Here is a 15,556-nt window from a genome sequence, read left to right on the forward strand (position 1 = left end):
GGAGGTTTGAGCGATATTTTCGTTACTGTTTGATGTCAGCGGAGGAAAGTCTTGTCTTCTGTTAGTCCAGGGATTTGTTGCTGGTGGAGGACTGGGTTGGAACTGAACTTGTTTGTTTTTTGGTCTGGCCGGGCAATTTGAGAAGTTGGCTGGGTGAGGACCTGATAGTATTTGTTTATAAAGCATAATTTCAAGTTTTAATATTTTGGCAGCATTGATATTAAATTGTAAAAAGAATGAGTTAAAAATGTATCTGGAAGAGAGAGTTTTTTTCATTATTATGGTTTGGTAGAATGTGGTAAGATTTCTTATGTCTGATTTTCTTTAATAAAGTTTTCTTTTTGTATATTGCCATAATGTATTTTTGTTAGAAGTGGATGATTCTTTTGAGAATGTTATATATATGCCAATCTAAAAAACCAACATTTGGTAGCAGAGCGTGGTTGCCCCTCTGTTAATAAACTTTCAGATAGAACATTGATGTTGTTTAGGCTTAACAAAATAGCCAATTTCTCTAAGAGATAAATTAGACTTGTATTATAATTAGTGAATATAAATTAGAAAATATGGCATATAATATGATAAATTTGAGTCATATAGAAAAATTAAGTGACGATAATTATCTTATTTGGGCCAACAGAGTTGAAAGTGAATTAAGAAGTTTAAAGATATGGAGAAGTGTGATAGAAGCTGATGAACCACCAAAACCATATAAAAAGGATGATGTTAATTTCGAAAATGAAATAAAAACTTGGGAAATATGGGATGATAATAACGCGATAGCAAGAAATATAATGAATCAAACTATGACAGCTCCACAAGCGTTAAAATATGCGAATGAAAAGAACGCAAAGAAGTTATGGGAGAAAATCAAAAATGAAATGGAGGCAAGAACAGAAGATATTCAAATCAAACGCAGAATAGAATTAGCTCAACTGAAAATGAGTCAAAATGAATCAGTAGATGATTATATGAATAGAGCTGTTATTCTGAAAAGTAAAAGTATTCAAGTTGGAGATGAAATAAGAGATAAAGAATTAATTTACTTCATACTAGAAGGACTTAGAAAGGAATTTGAATTTGATGTTAAAATTATTAAAAGCAATAAAGAGAAAGATCTAGCTTCAATTAGACAAGCTTTAAAAGAAACAGAAGGAAAAAATAAACAAAGAGGAAAAGAAATAGAAGTAAGTTCTAAGGCAAAAGAAAACTGGATAAAATCGAAATATGAAAGAAGATGCTTTAATTGTGGCAAATTAGGACATTTAATAAAAGAATGTCGAAATAATAATAATAGTATAAAGTGCTTTTGATGTGGAAAATTCGTCCACAAATCAACTGAATGTAAAATGAAAACTAAACAAGAACGCCGACAGCAGAGAAATGTAACAAATAAAACTTATAGAATGTTAAGCAAGGAAAGAGAATATGAATCAGCTACATGCTTATTTGAAGTATCTAAGAAAATAGAAAGCTCATATCTTAATCAAGATAGAAATGATGGAAAGAATAAAATAAATAAACAAGAGAATAGAAAAATTAAATGGATTATTGATTCAGGAGCCACATCTCACATGGCAACTAATAAAGAAATATTTACTAATTTTAAAGATGAAGTACGACAAATAATGACGGCTGAAAAAGGGGCCATGATCGAATCAGTTGGTATTGGTAACATTAAAATGCAAACTGATAGAAATAAGAACATCTTGAGAGTAGAAAATGTTCTGCAAGTACCGAATTTAAGTGAAAATCTGCTGTCAGTATCAAAAATTGTAGATCATGATTTAAAAGTAATTTTTACCAAAAATAAAGCAGAAGTGATCAATAAACAGGGAAACATTCTATATATAGCTAACAGAAATGGAAATAAATTTGAAGTTGAAGGAAATATTGTTGAAGAAGCTAAAATTAGTTATGTTAATGATGTACTATGGCATCAGAGACTAGGTCATATAAATTATCAAAGGCTGATAGACATAAAAAAACACTCATCGGTCATTGGATTAGAAAATGTAAAAATTTCTGAAAACAATTGTGAACCTTGTACATTAGGTAAAATAACACGAACATCGTATAAAAGTGTGAAATTTAAGCAATCTGAAGATATTTTAGAATTATGGCACATACATAGATTTAGTTGGACCAATTGAGAAATCAATAGATGGAAGTTTTTTTTTTAACAGTGGTTGATGATTACAGTAATTTCACATTTGTGATAACAATTGAGAAGAAGAGTGAAACTTCAGAAGCTCTAATCAAACTTATCATTCAAGAAGAAAGACAAACAGGAAAGAAACTAAAAAGAATTCGTAGTGATAATGGTAGTGAGTTTTTAGCTAAAACTATAAAAGAATTTTTTGAAAAAATGGGAATTAAACATGAACTTACAACCCCTTATACTCCGGAAAGTAATGGAAAAGCTGAACGTTTTAATCGCACTATAATTGAATCTGCTAGAACTATGTTAATTGATGCAGAATTACCGATAAAATTTTGGTCTGAAAGCGTTAAAGTAGCTGTACATGTGAATAACAGGAGTCACAAAAATGATAAAAGGTTTACACCATATGAACTATATAAAGGACGCAAGCCTAACATTATTTATCTTAAAAGATTTGGATGTGAAGCATATGTTCATATAAGACGAGAAAAATGTAGAAAGATGGATCTAAAAGCTAAAAAAGGAATTATGATAGGCTATAGCATGAAGAGAAAAGCATACAAAATTTATATCCCTGAACTAAATAAAATTCAAGAAGTGAGAGATGTAAAATTTGATGAACAGAAACTTGGATCACCTTTACTAAAAGAAAATTATTTAAATTTCGATAAAAATCAAATATTAGAACTTATTATTTTTTATAAGGAACAAACTAATGGAAATGTAAATAATTCAGAAATAACTAACAGATACTATAGAGAAGATAATACAACAGATGAAGAAGCTGAGAAAATTTTGCCATCCAATAGTGATGATCAACACGATGATAACAATTCATTGGAAAAGCCAACCGAGTATCCGCAAATAAATGAAGAACCTGGAAATGATAATCATGGAAATCCTGTACAGAAAAGACCAGCGCGAATTACGAAGCCCCCAGAAAAATTAAAAGATTATGTAATATACAATACAAATGAAGGATTACCTAAGACGTATGATGAAGCTATAGAATCTGCTGAAAGTGAATTCTGGCTACAAGCAATAACAGAAGAATTGAGTTCAATGGAGGCTAATGAAGTCTGGGAATTAGTTGAAAGACCCATCGATAAGAAAGTCATTAAAAACCGCTGGATATTCTCAAAAAGGGATGAAAAGGGTAATTTAGAAACAATTTACAAAGCAAGACTAGTAGCGACCGGATTTAATCAAAGAAAAGGAATTGATTATGAAGATGGATTTAGCCCAGTAATGAGACTTGCAACCTTTAGAACATTACTATCGATTGCAGTTTACAAAAACTACAAAATAAGATTTTTCGGTGTAAAAACTGCATATTTAAATGGATACTTGGATAAACCAATTTACATGGAACAACCACCTGGCTTTATATCAGATCCGAACAAAGTATATCTTGTAAACAAAAGTATATATGGATTACCACAATCAGGAAAATGCTGGTATGATGAATTATGTAAAGTTCTTAAAGAAAAGGATTTAACTAGACTAAAGTCAGATCCGTGTGTTTATATTTATAAAGATAAGATCAAATATTTTATCATAGCAGTATATGTGGATGACTTAATGGTGATTGGAAATTCAAATTCTGAGATAAATGAGATCATCTCTCAACTATCTAAATCGTTCACATTACGAGAAGTCACTCAAACACAAAAATTTTTAGGAATAGACATCCGGCAAGAATCTGGAAAACTTATACTCAGTCAAGAAAACTATATAACTAAAATCTTAAAAAACTTTGAAATGGATGAATGTAAACCTATCAAGATTCCAGGAATATTGGGTGAAAATCTTGATGACATAGCATCTTCGCCACCTGTGTCGAAGACAAAATATCAAGAAGGATTAGGTTCATTGATGCACTTAGCAACAGGCACAAGGCCAGACTTAGCTTTTGCAGTAAGTAATTCGTCAAGATATAATCAAGATCTCAGAGAGAAACACTGGAAAGCTGTAAAGAGGATATTTAGATATATTACTGGAACACAAAATACTTGTTTAGTGTATACTTCAGACAATGGGAAATTAAATGCTACATCAGATGCAAGTTGGTTTACCACTGAAGATGGAAAATCATTTGGAGGTTATTTCATTAAATTAGGCAAAAAATTAATTTCATTAAATTAGGCATTTAGGAAAAAATTTCATAAATTGGAAGTGCAACAAACAAAGAATAGTTGCTCTATCTACAATGGAAGCTGAACTTTTAGCATTCTGCGAATGTGCATGTGAAGTTAAAAGGTACATCTTTTTACTTGAAGAATTGGGTCAAGATGATCTAATTGGCAAACCAATAGGAATTAAAACAGACTGTCAAGCATTAATAGATTGGATTAAAAAACCAAAACAAAGTAGCAGTTCAAGACACATTAATAGAAAATATTTCTTTGTTAAGGATGAATATGAAATGAATCAAATCATTCCTCAGTTTGTGTGTTCACAAAACCAAGAAGCGGATATTTTAACAAAGTATCTACCTAGGGTGAAATTGAAAGATGAACTATTAAAGTATGGATATGACTGACTGATTAAAATTATATCTTTAAATACAAATAAGGGGGGAATTGATAGTATTTGTTTATAAAGCATAATTTTAAGTTTTAATATTTTGGCAACATTGATATTAAATTGTAAAAAGAATGAGTTAAAAATGTATCTGGAAGAGAGAGTTTTTTTCATTATTATGGTTTGGTAGAATGTGGTAAGATTTCTTATGTCTGATTTTCTTTAATAAAGTTTTCTTTTTGTATATTGCCATAATGTATTTTTGTTAGAAGTGGATGATTCTTTTGAGAATGTTATATATATGCCAATCTTAAAAAAACAACAGGACCTTTGCAGTGATAACATATGGCTGGCTGGTCGCGGCTACGGGTGCATTCTATAGGTTTGTGATTGCCTCCGCAACAGACGCATACCCAGGCATCTATAGCATTGTGGAGAGCCAGGTTTCTTGCGTAATGATTCTATTGTTACGTTCATATACCTATGCGTTTGATTTTGAATACTTCCTTATTTTCTTCTGATTTTGGTATATGTTCTAAGAAAAGCGGCATTGGTTTATTTTCTTTTCTGTTTCTTAATAGTGTAATAAAGTTAACCTTAAATCCTTTGTCAAGAAGTTCTTGAGTGATGATTTGGGGATCTGTGGTGATGGGTAAGCCTCTTATTATGACTTTTAAACTTTATCTTCGGGCAATAAGTAGGTGTGGACTTTAAGCTTTGTTTCTTCGACTATTTTGCGAATGAATCGATATGAGTCAGAGTCTGCAGGCTGTATTTCAAGGCGGCGTCCTTTTAAGGTGCCAGTTATCTCTTTTCCGGTTTGCCTGTTTAAGTTTTTTAACCCTCTGGAGGTTCTGACCCTCTGGAGTATTGTTTCCTAAAGCGTTAGCAGCTTTGTCACCAAAGCTTTTGAAAATTGTTAGACCTGTCTTTCACAGAACTCACCAAAAGCGTTAAGCAGTTTTCTCAACCCCCCTCACAAACATACACCTGCAGAGAATGATCAGATAGACTGATTAGTTTCTGCTGTAAAAAGTATCAATCACTGTCAGACCTTTGCCCTTCAGGAGTTTTCAATTGTTTGGAAAGCGATCCGACTTGTAGCAGTAATTTTTCGCTTTAATTGCGGACTATGTTACCAAATGAAAATTTTGTGGAAACCTGAAAAGAATTATAACTGTTTAATTTTCTTTTCCTGTTTATAAACCTGCATTTTTTTGTATGTATGTAGATGTGCGTGCATGTTTATATATATATATATATATCCACGGTCGTAGCTAGGGTTTTCAGCGCCCAGGGACAACTGAAGATTTAGCGCCCCCTACTGCTTGCCAAGGATGGAAAACATTTAATTCTAAAATGTTGTAACATCAGTTTGGCGCCCCTTGGATCCTGCGCCCGGGGACAAATGCCCCCCTTGCCCCCCCTCTAGCTACGCCCCTGTATATATCATATAGACATATATTTAAATTTTTATGGACAATTTATGTGCATACGCCCGTAATATCAAGATATTTTTGCTTTTCTAATACCCTTCACTTTTAGTTATTTATTAATTTACCTCTTATATACGATTGATTGCCTATGACAGAAGGAATATTTTCTCACTGAAACAAAATTGTTTTCGATATGTTATATGTTTTTCCCTTTTTTTAAAGTAAGTTATCTTGGACACTTCGAAAATTTCTTATTTTATTTGCAACTTTGTGTGTTTTTTCAGAGTTTATTTGAAATTGCGAATGTAAATAATATTTCTCAATTTACTTGATATAATGACCGAACTAATTAACTGAATATGAAGTAAAAACTTGTTTATTTCCTAATCATAATCACATACGTCTACGGTTTTGGCCACTCAGTTTTCCGCTTTTGTGTATAACGGTAAGTAGCAGCGGGTTTATTAAGTATGCCATAACGATATTGTTTCTTTTGTGTATAAGGGTAAGTAAAAAAAGCAGCGGGTTTATTAAGTATGCCATAACGATATTGTTTTCTTTAAAATTTAAGAAAATATCAGTATGTTTTACAATTTTACTACTTATTATTTTGGGCGTGGGAGGGGGCTAGAGCAAATATACACAGTTGCTCTAAGAAATCTTGGTGTTGAAAAATTATAAGAGCGTTAATGAAGAAAAAAATCGAATTTTGGTGGATTGATTCTTATGTTTTTATGGCCTAGACTCGCAGTCCCGGTTTTTAAATCCAATAACCGAAATAATAACAATTAAAAGAAATTACGAAATTTCTCTCATACGTCCTTTCGGTGTAATGTTCTCCATTTGTAAGTAGCAACTAGAGAGTCTCTGATTCGATTCTCAGAGAGCACACGAATTTAATTTCCAAATTTCTTTACTCTACAAAATTAATATTTCTAAATTGGAAAATACAGAAGCAATAATCTAATGCTTTTAATGCTTATTTTTTATAATTTTATTTAATTTAGTTCTCAATCACTCGAGGGCTATCTGAAGTGAACGGATGCCTTCAAGGAGAACTTTCTAAGCAAAACTGGATCAGATTCAAATTATATATGAGAAAACCGCGAAATCGCCCATGCAGCCAGCCCTTTCACAGCGTTTCGAACCGTATCGAACTACCAGTTCTCAGTCACTTTACCGCTGAACCGCTGGTGTGCCAGCTCTCTTGATGCGCTTTATGGAACATTTGGCTTATGTGGTTATGGCAAAGCCTCGTTAGTTATCTGCCTAAGAGAAGTAATGCCTTCGTGGAGTACTTTCTAAGGGAAACTGGCTTCTTTACACGTTACACATGGGGAAAACGACGAAAACGCTCGTCCAGCCAGCCCCATTCGGGGGATTCGAAACTCTAATCGAATTACCAATGTTCAGCGACTTTACCGCTCGGCCGCTGATGGGCCTCTTTATGGAATGTGAGTTTTGTATTTTGAATCGGAAAGTTGAAAATATTTTTTTTTTTTAAATTATTCAAAATATTATATATAAGTAGTAAGTAGAGGTAATATATATTTTTACTGAATATTGTCTTTCAGTTTTACTTTCAGCGTAGTTACCTAATGCAGAAACATAAAATCTTTTAAATATTTATACAGATAACTTGGCTTTTAATATTCAATAAAATGCAATATTTTTTAATTAGAAAAGTAGAATTTATTTCCGCATATTTCCATATGCATTTATTAGTTTTATACTTCATTGAAGTAAGATTATTTCTCAGAATTCATTACATTCTTAAATTTAATTTTTCAGTACAATAATATGGAATTATCTTGAAGGGTACGAATGGTGAAAGTTTTAAAATATGAAAAGAAAAAAAATTATGTTTGCACTAAAACTTTGCAAATGATAACGAATGCTTTAACAAAATTGGGCATAACAGTTTACGATTAATTATTTTGCAGAAATTTAACTTTCGGGTTGTTTATTCTCCCATCAATAAAATTCCGAGTTCCATACTTAAGGACCCCATTCCGGATATGAATTCCTGGGGTATTTATAGGATTCCTTGCCAGTGTGGTTTAATTTACATTGGCCAAACTAAGAGAGCCTTAAAATTTCGCGTCAAGGAACATGAGGCATATGTTAGAAAAAATGAAACGCAGAAGTCTTCTGTTGCGCAACATTGTTGGTCCGAAAATCACACTTTCAATTTTTCTGCTGCCAAAATTATTCAAAAAACATCTTCCATTGGAGAACTGGATTTTCTAGAGGGATTTCACATTCATAAAAATCTTTCTGTTCTAGTTAACGATCCTAATTCCAATCCAAATTTGCCTTCGGCCTTTAAAGAAATTATGTTTTAGTTCTGGTTTCACCAACAGATAGCGCCACTTGCTTATTCTTGTCCAGGCTTTCTTATCTTATCTAATCATTTTTTCCTATCTTGTTCATTTGCGGTTTTGCAGCTGAGGATGGTGGTTCGGTAAAAGCATCGAAACTAGTCCTGTGGAAATTTTGTAAATATAACGCTGATTTGTGTTGTTTGTCTTCTGAATTAGTAATCCTTTGTTAGCTATAAATTCTTAGCTATTGTGTAGGTGCTAGAAAGGCTACTTGTGTTTCTGCTAGAAAGGCTACTCTAAGGTATAATGAGATCTTATTTTTAAATTAGGGAAAAATTTCAATAAGTTTAATGTAATCTTACGCCAGGATAAGAATATATCGGATCCCTAGTATTCCGCATAGTCTGAGATGTTTTAATTCATAAAAATTTCGATCAAGTATAGAGGCAATTATTTTGTAACTTTTATTTATTTATTTAATAATGTTGCTTAAGAGGAACGTTATTAAATAAGAGCAACATCAGCAGGGAAGAATTAAGAAGGAATCAGGTTAAGAAGGAATTTAATTTTGATGCCTACTTTATAAATTTAAAAAAAAAATTCATTTTCAGCGCTCATAATTATTATTACATTTCTTTAATTGATTTTGCTTTTAGAATATAATATATAATAAATAGACTGGCCTTAATTGTATCAACCCGTTATTATAAGATTTTCGAGTTTTATTCAATGTTCATTCAGTGATTAGAATGCGAATTTGCATAACCAACGCCATATTAATTTTTCAGTTTGAATATCTTGTATTAATTTGCCAGTCTTATGCCAAAACAAATAATTCATTTTTATTTTTCCAGTATGACTTTAGTGTGGAGAAATCAAAAAAGGATTTTATAAAGGCGCTTTTGTAAAAAATTCATAAAAATATTAACGCACTAAAAGGAGAAAAGTAGTTTATTAAATAGTTCATAAGATATTTTCTCCTTCCCTTCGGCATGCCTTCGTAGTGTAATTGGGAGCACGCTCGACACGTATGCGGGAGGTCAGGAGTTCGAATCCGCACGAGGGCATTTAGAATTCCTTCAAGCTCCTCGCTTCGAAAAGTTCAAGAACACTCTCAAGAACAAGCGATTTTAGAGTTCTCTATACAAAATTCATCTACAATTATAACTCATAAATAATAAAAGCATGGGACGCCCTTGGTAAATTTATAAAGTTCTGATTATGCAATTCGATTTCATTGTGTAGGCACCCACGCTTTTGTTGTTCGCGATATAAAATCGCAGATGAATTTTGTAAGGAAAATTAGTTAATCTGTCTTTCCCGTTAACCATATAATAAAATATATTTTCATTAGTTTTTTAATTATTTTATGTTCATTAATTATTTTATGAGTTTCAAATCAAAGATAATTTTTTAAGAGCTCTCTCTCTTTTTAAATTTTTATCTTTTTATTCTCAATGACAAGTTTTCAATTAAATTATTCAACTGGAAAACCATTTTTTGAAAATTAATAGTTACTCTTTTGTTTCGAAAAATTCCGTTGCTTCAGATGATAAAAAAATTCAGCGATTTATCAAAAAATTAGAAAATACCTTAAAATCTTATATAAATTTCAATTAAAAGATTTTTCTGCTCTATCCGATTGTACCAACAGTAAAATTATGAGTTTTAATTTTTTTGTTAAACGAAGATATGTGAGAAAAATCATTTACAAATTAAATTAAAAAAATCTGAGTCAAATTTTTTCGATTATAGACAAATAATCGGAAATTCTTATTTCCTTTTTCGAAATTTTTTGCATCACCCAGATCACCATCATATTTTTTCCACCTTCGTATAATGTTTGCGACGATTTTATAAAAAGCTATTTACATGTCTTTTCTACTAACAACTATTTTTCATAATTATTTACTCTTACCTGCTGAGAATTTTATGTTTTACCAACCGTTTCGAAATTTGGAAATAAACACATCTTCATAACAGTAAAATATTCATAGTCAAATATCGTCCGAACCCTTTTATTCGACAACACTTTCAGTAAAACGGAAGTAATTTGCTTAGGGTAAAAAATGCATCATATAATTTCATGTACTTTCACTACTTTATTTTATCAACGCCAAAAAGTGGTCTAATCAAATACGATATTATTTGCGAATGATTTTCATATCATGCCAAGAAAGTTTCTCAGTAGTTCGTTTTAAACGAGAAATCAGAAGAGTCAAACGAATTTTTCTTTAAGGAAACGCACCTTGTCCACATATTTCAATAATAAAATGTCCATACTTCGCATTCACACAACTAAATGAATTTCGATGCAAACATGTAAATGAAACATTAGTTTGAAACGGAATTACAAGATTTGAACTCTTTCAAAAATCTCATTTTTATTTCAGAACAATTATTCAAAATATATATTGAAGTAACTCTATTTGTGAACTGTTATAATAGTTTTAAAAAATACAATATTTTTAATCAATGCGCACAGCTAAAACAAAAATTATATCAATTTTCTCGGTTTTTACAGTCATTGTTAGATACCTGTTTAAGTATTTATTCTATGCTAAAAGAAATTATTTAGGTGATGTTGAATTCTTTAAAAGTTATTCATGGGTTGCGTGCAAATTACATTTACTTTTGCAGAAGAAATTTTGCTTCGCAAATTTTCACATACATAAAAAGGTTTGCGTTGAAGGCTTTTCAGTATTTTCCAGTTTCGGCACGAAAATCGCCCTCAGGTCGGCAGATGGTACGGCTGGATTTGATGTTTTTATTTATGACCCTCCCATTGTAACATCTTTCTCTAACGATCGCTGTTTCCCCACTGCCAATTAAGCGCGACAGGAGGTCGGAGGGGACGACAGTACAGAATATTCCGTCCTCAACGATTTCGAGACGGAAAATGTAAGGCAGGATAAATCGCTTTGAAATTTGAACCGCTTTCGGATTCACCAAAAGTTGCCAAAATAATCCGTGCGTGACGCTTTGGAAAGCCATCTTTCAATACGGAAAAATCCGTTCGTAACGCTGGGTTAAGAATTCATTCGCTTTTGGTACGTCATTTACGACAATAATTGGCACCTTTATCAATTCTGCTTGTTTTGATGCTGGAGTTTGGTTTTCTATTTGCGGGAATGGTGTCACTTTTGTTTGGTTGGTCTTTTGGGGTGGTAGTGAGTTGAGTGGCTGATTCATCTTCGTTGTCCAAATGCATTTCGTCTATTTGGTTCTCTAATTGTTTATATCGATTGCTGGTTTTGAGGGAAAGCTCCTCATCGGAGTCAGAATCCGTTTGTCTATGGCGCAATTTTCTTTTTCTTTGTTCTTTGAAACTACTAGTGGATTGAAGTATGTCGCAGAAGTTTTTAATCTCTTCAAATTGTTTAGCGAGCTTCTCGTTAGAGATTTGTAATTCGTTTATTTTTGCATTGGCCATCTCGTTTTCCTGCATACGCAGTTGATTAATGGCTTTTACAAGGAGAAAGTTTAGTTCTTTTTTATCACTAGCGGACATAATCACATTTGGGTCGTTACCGATATCTTGGATATCTTGGATATCTTCCACCAAGGATCTGGTAGTTTCGACGTCATTGGATAAAGTAATTTTGTGACTTAATATCTGGAGAACGTTGGGTTCATCATTGAGATGTCTCATGTGAGGATTTTCTGAGTTTGGAGGTGAATTTCCCATGTTTATGTTATTATTAGTTACAGTTATGTTTGTTGTGTCATATTGATTAATCATGTGAGGCAAATAAGTTGGAAAAAGGCCTTACTAAAGGCCGTACCCGAAGGTACCCTTATCAGCACGGTGAATAAAGAAAATCAGAAGAAAGACAGACAGACAAAGTAGACAGATGTCTTGTTTTGCACTCGCTAAGTCTTTCTGCACCGATGGGCGAAAAATCAAGCATAGGTGCGAAGGAAAAGTATATAGAAAGAGGGGCAATTTCGTATTTGAGGAGAGTAAAAAGGAACTTCGTACATTTTTTACGAGTTCAAAAGGCCAGAAAGAAAAGATGGGACAAAATAAAATTTAAAATAAATGGCCCAAAAATAATAGAGGAGAAAAAAAAGGGCCTATAGAAAGAAAAGGAAAAGAAGTAGAAAATATCCTAAAATACGATTGTGTCCATGAGTGTAGTTAAGGAGTTCATCTGCAAAAATTAGTGTCTTTAAGATGTAGGGTTTATATTTATTTTAACTAACATTTATTTTAAGTTTAAACTATCTTTCCTGTCAATCCTTACTTTCCCCTGGAACTGCCAATGCCAGAATATGTAAATTTGAGTAGAACGCGCAAGCATTCAAATTATCAGCGGAAGTAGTATGATTTAAATAGAAGGAAACAAGTTCGGTGAGAGAGAGTTATTCTTACTTAGCGAGCGCGGAGGTAGTTATAGAGATTTGAAAAACCCCGCGTTGCGGCCTATGTGCTTGGCGGGAAGTAGTTGCAATTGTTCCAGTGAGCTTCAAGTCTGCTGAATTAGCAGCCGTATTGTAAAACGCGGTGAGTTAGTTATTTGAGAGAGCCTCGTAGTTAGAATATTGTCTTTAATTTCTTTTCAGGTTTTTATTTTTATTTTGACTGCCGAGTTGGCACCGTTTGTAAGCGTCAAGAGAACGCAATTGTAAATTAGTACGTTGAATAAAAAGGGACTTAAACCCTTTATAAGACTCTGTGGTTTATACAAGCTTTCACAGTCACCTCTTGGTTGCGTGCTAGTTAGAGGCGCGCAACGTTATATTGGCGCCCGAACACTTATCGAACTGAAATGGCCGAAAACTGGATGGAAGCCGCTGGACAACACCAAGAAATGACAACGCAGTTAGAAGGATTTGGATACCTGGTCCAGACTTTGAGAGCATCAATCAACCCAAACGTCTATTTCGACGGAAAAAATTCGGTGTCCGTATTTTTAGAAGGTATAGAAAACCACTTTCAGCTCTATCCTGTGCCCGAAAGACAAAAAGTTGCTATCGCCACATCAGCACTAAGAGGACAGGCCGCGCTATGGTGGAAAAATATAGGCAAATTTCTTCTAGGTGAATTTGGAAGCCCGACGTATACTTTTGAAAATTTCAAAAAATCGTTAGTAAAGGCCTTCCCCATAGTGAAAGATCGCGCACGGCTGGAAGCCGAGCTATATAGTTTCTATCAACGGGATACAGCACAATTGACGGACTTTATTTTACGAAAAATCAAGCTAACGGATATGTTGTATGGGAAAAAACCCGATGCGGAGATTATTGAAATAATATTACCAAGATTGTTACCCGCTGTCCAAGACTACTTTGAAATTAGAAACCCAACCACATTGCAGGAACTTTTCGAATTGGCGGTGAAGTTTCAAAATCGCAGAATCGCGGAAAGAGCGAGAGGGGAAACATATTCTCAAAGTACCAGAAGGAAGGAGGAAACAAGAAATGGAAATCGCTCATATGGGGGAAAGAACTATCAAGCTAACGCATCGAAACTTGAAGGGCAAGGCCCAAAAAGAAAATTTGAAAATAAGCATCCGCGTACCCAGAAGACACAGATTGAAAGGAAAGCTTTAAACGACTAGAGGGGCCTGTGAAAGGGAGGGTCCAGACCCCGGAAGTTTTAGAAAAACCCTCAAATAGACATCTAAATACAGTCATCGTAAAAAACTCACAACTACCAATTATACAAGTCCTGGTTGGCGATGTACCAGTAGAAGCCCTCATCGATACAGGGGCAGAAGGCAATTTCATGAGTGAAAAGTTCTTCAAAAAGAATTTTTATAGGATACGACTCTTTAAAACCAGAAATACGGAAATTATAGCGGCGCAAGGAAAAACATGTCACTGCATCGGGAAAGTAGCATTAAACGTACAGGTAAAAGAGGAAAATCTCAAAGTATTAATTTTTGTGGTGAAACACCTCCAACACTCTCTTATTTTAGGTATGGACTTTTTAAGGGCCGCGAGGGCCAAATTAAATTTTCAAGATAGTTCCGTGGTGCTGGAGATGGACCAGAGGGTGGTGGAACCGGTGGAGACACCTGAATTGGACCTTAGCCATTTGAATGACCAGGAAAGTAAAGCAATACAGCAAGTGGTGAGTAATTTTTCTCATTTGTTTTCAGAAAAGCCGGGAAACTGTCAGATTGTAACTCACAAGATTCAATTAAATGCCGAAAAACCTTGTAGGACTAAACCTTACCGCTATGACAAACAAAAAGACGTAATCATCGAAGAACATATTCAGGAGATGTTAAAGAATAAAATAATAACGCCCATAAATAGTGAATACGCGAGTCCAGTCGTACTATGTAGGAAAAAGAACGGGTTTCCTCCTTCGGATAAAAGGGCTTGGAGGTTTGCTATCGATTATAGAAAACTAAATAGCATAACTAAATTCCCAGTTTACCCTTTGCCGGTTATAGACGAGATCATTAGACAGATCAAATCGACGAGATATATGTCTACTTTGGACTTAACGTCTGGCTACTATCAAATAGCTATGAGACCCGAAGATATACATAAAACCGCGTTTATAACAAAATCGGGCACTTATGCATTTTTACGCATGCCTTTTGGGTTGTGTGGGGCCCCGTCAACATTCCAGAGAGCTATGGACATTGTTCTAAAGCCTGTCCTAGGAAAATCAACTTTAATTTATCTAGATGATATAATTATAACGAGTAGTACGTTGGAACAACACATTAGTGATCTCGAACAAGTTTTTAAATTATTAAAAGAGGCCGGTCTTACAATTAACGCCTCAAAATGCAAGTTCGCAACTAAAGAACTTAAATATCTCGGTTATAAAATTTCGCAAAAGGGTATAGAAACGCAAGATTCAAAAATAAAAGCTATTAAGAATTTCCCACCGCCCAACACCGCCAAGAAACTTTCGTCTTTCCTTGGACTATGTTCTTACTATCGATCTTTCATAAAAGATTTCGCTAATATTGTTGAACCACTCTTAGTAATCAAAAGAAAAAAGAGTAAATTTACGTGGACAGCGGAAGCTAACACGGCTTTTGAAAGATTAAAAGAAGCGCTTATTAATGCCCCTGTTTTAAAATTCCCTGAGGGGGACGAAAACCTGGAAATTGCGGCAGATGCATCAGACTATGCGGTGG

The sequence above is a fragment of the Stegodyphus dumicola genome, chromosome 6 (genome assembly GCF_044657685.1).
Source record: "Stegodyphus dumicola isolate Sdum_Otavi_A_Nest chromosome 6, ASM4465768v1".
Classification (NCBI taxonomy): Eukaryota; Metazoa; Arthropoda; class Arachnida; order Araneae; family Eresidae; genus Stegodyphus; species Stegodyphus dumicola.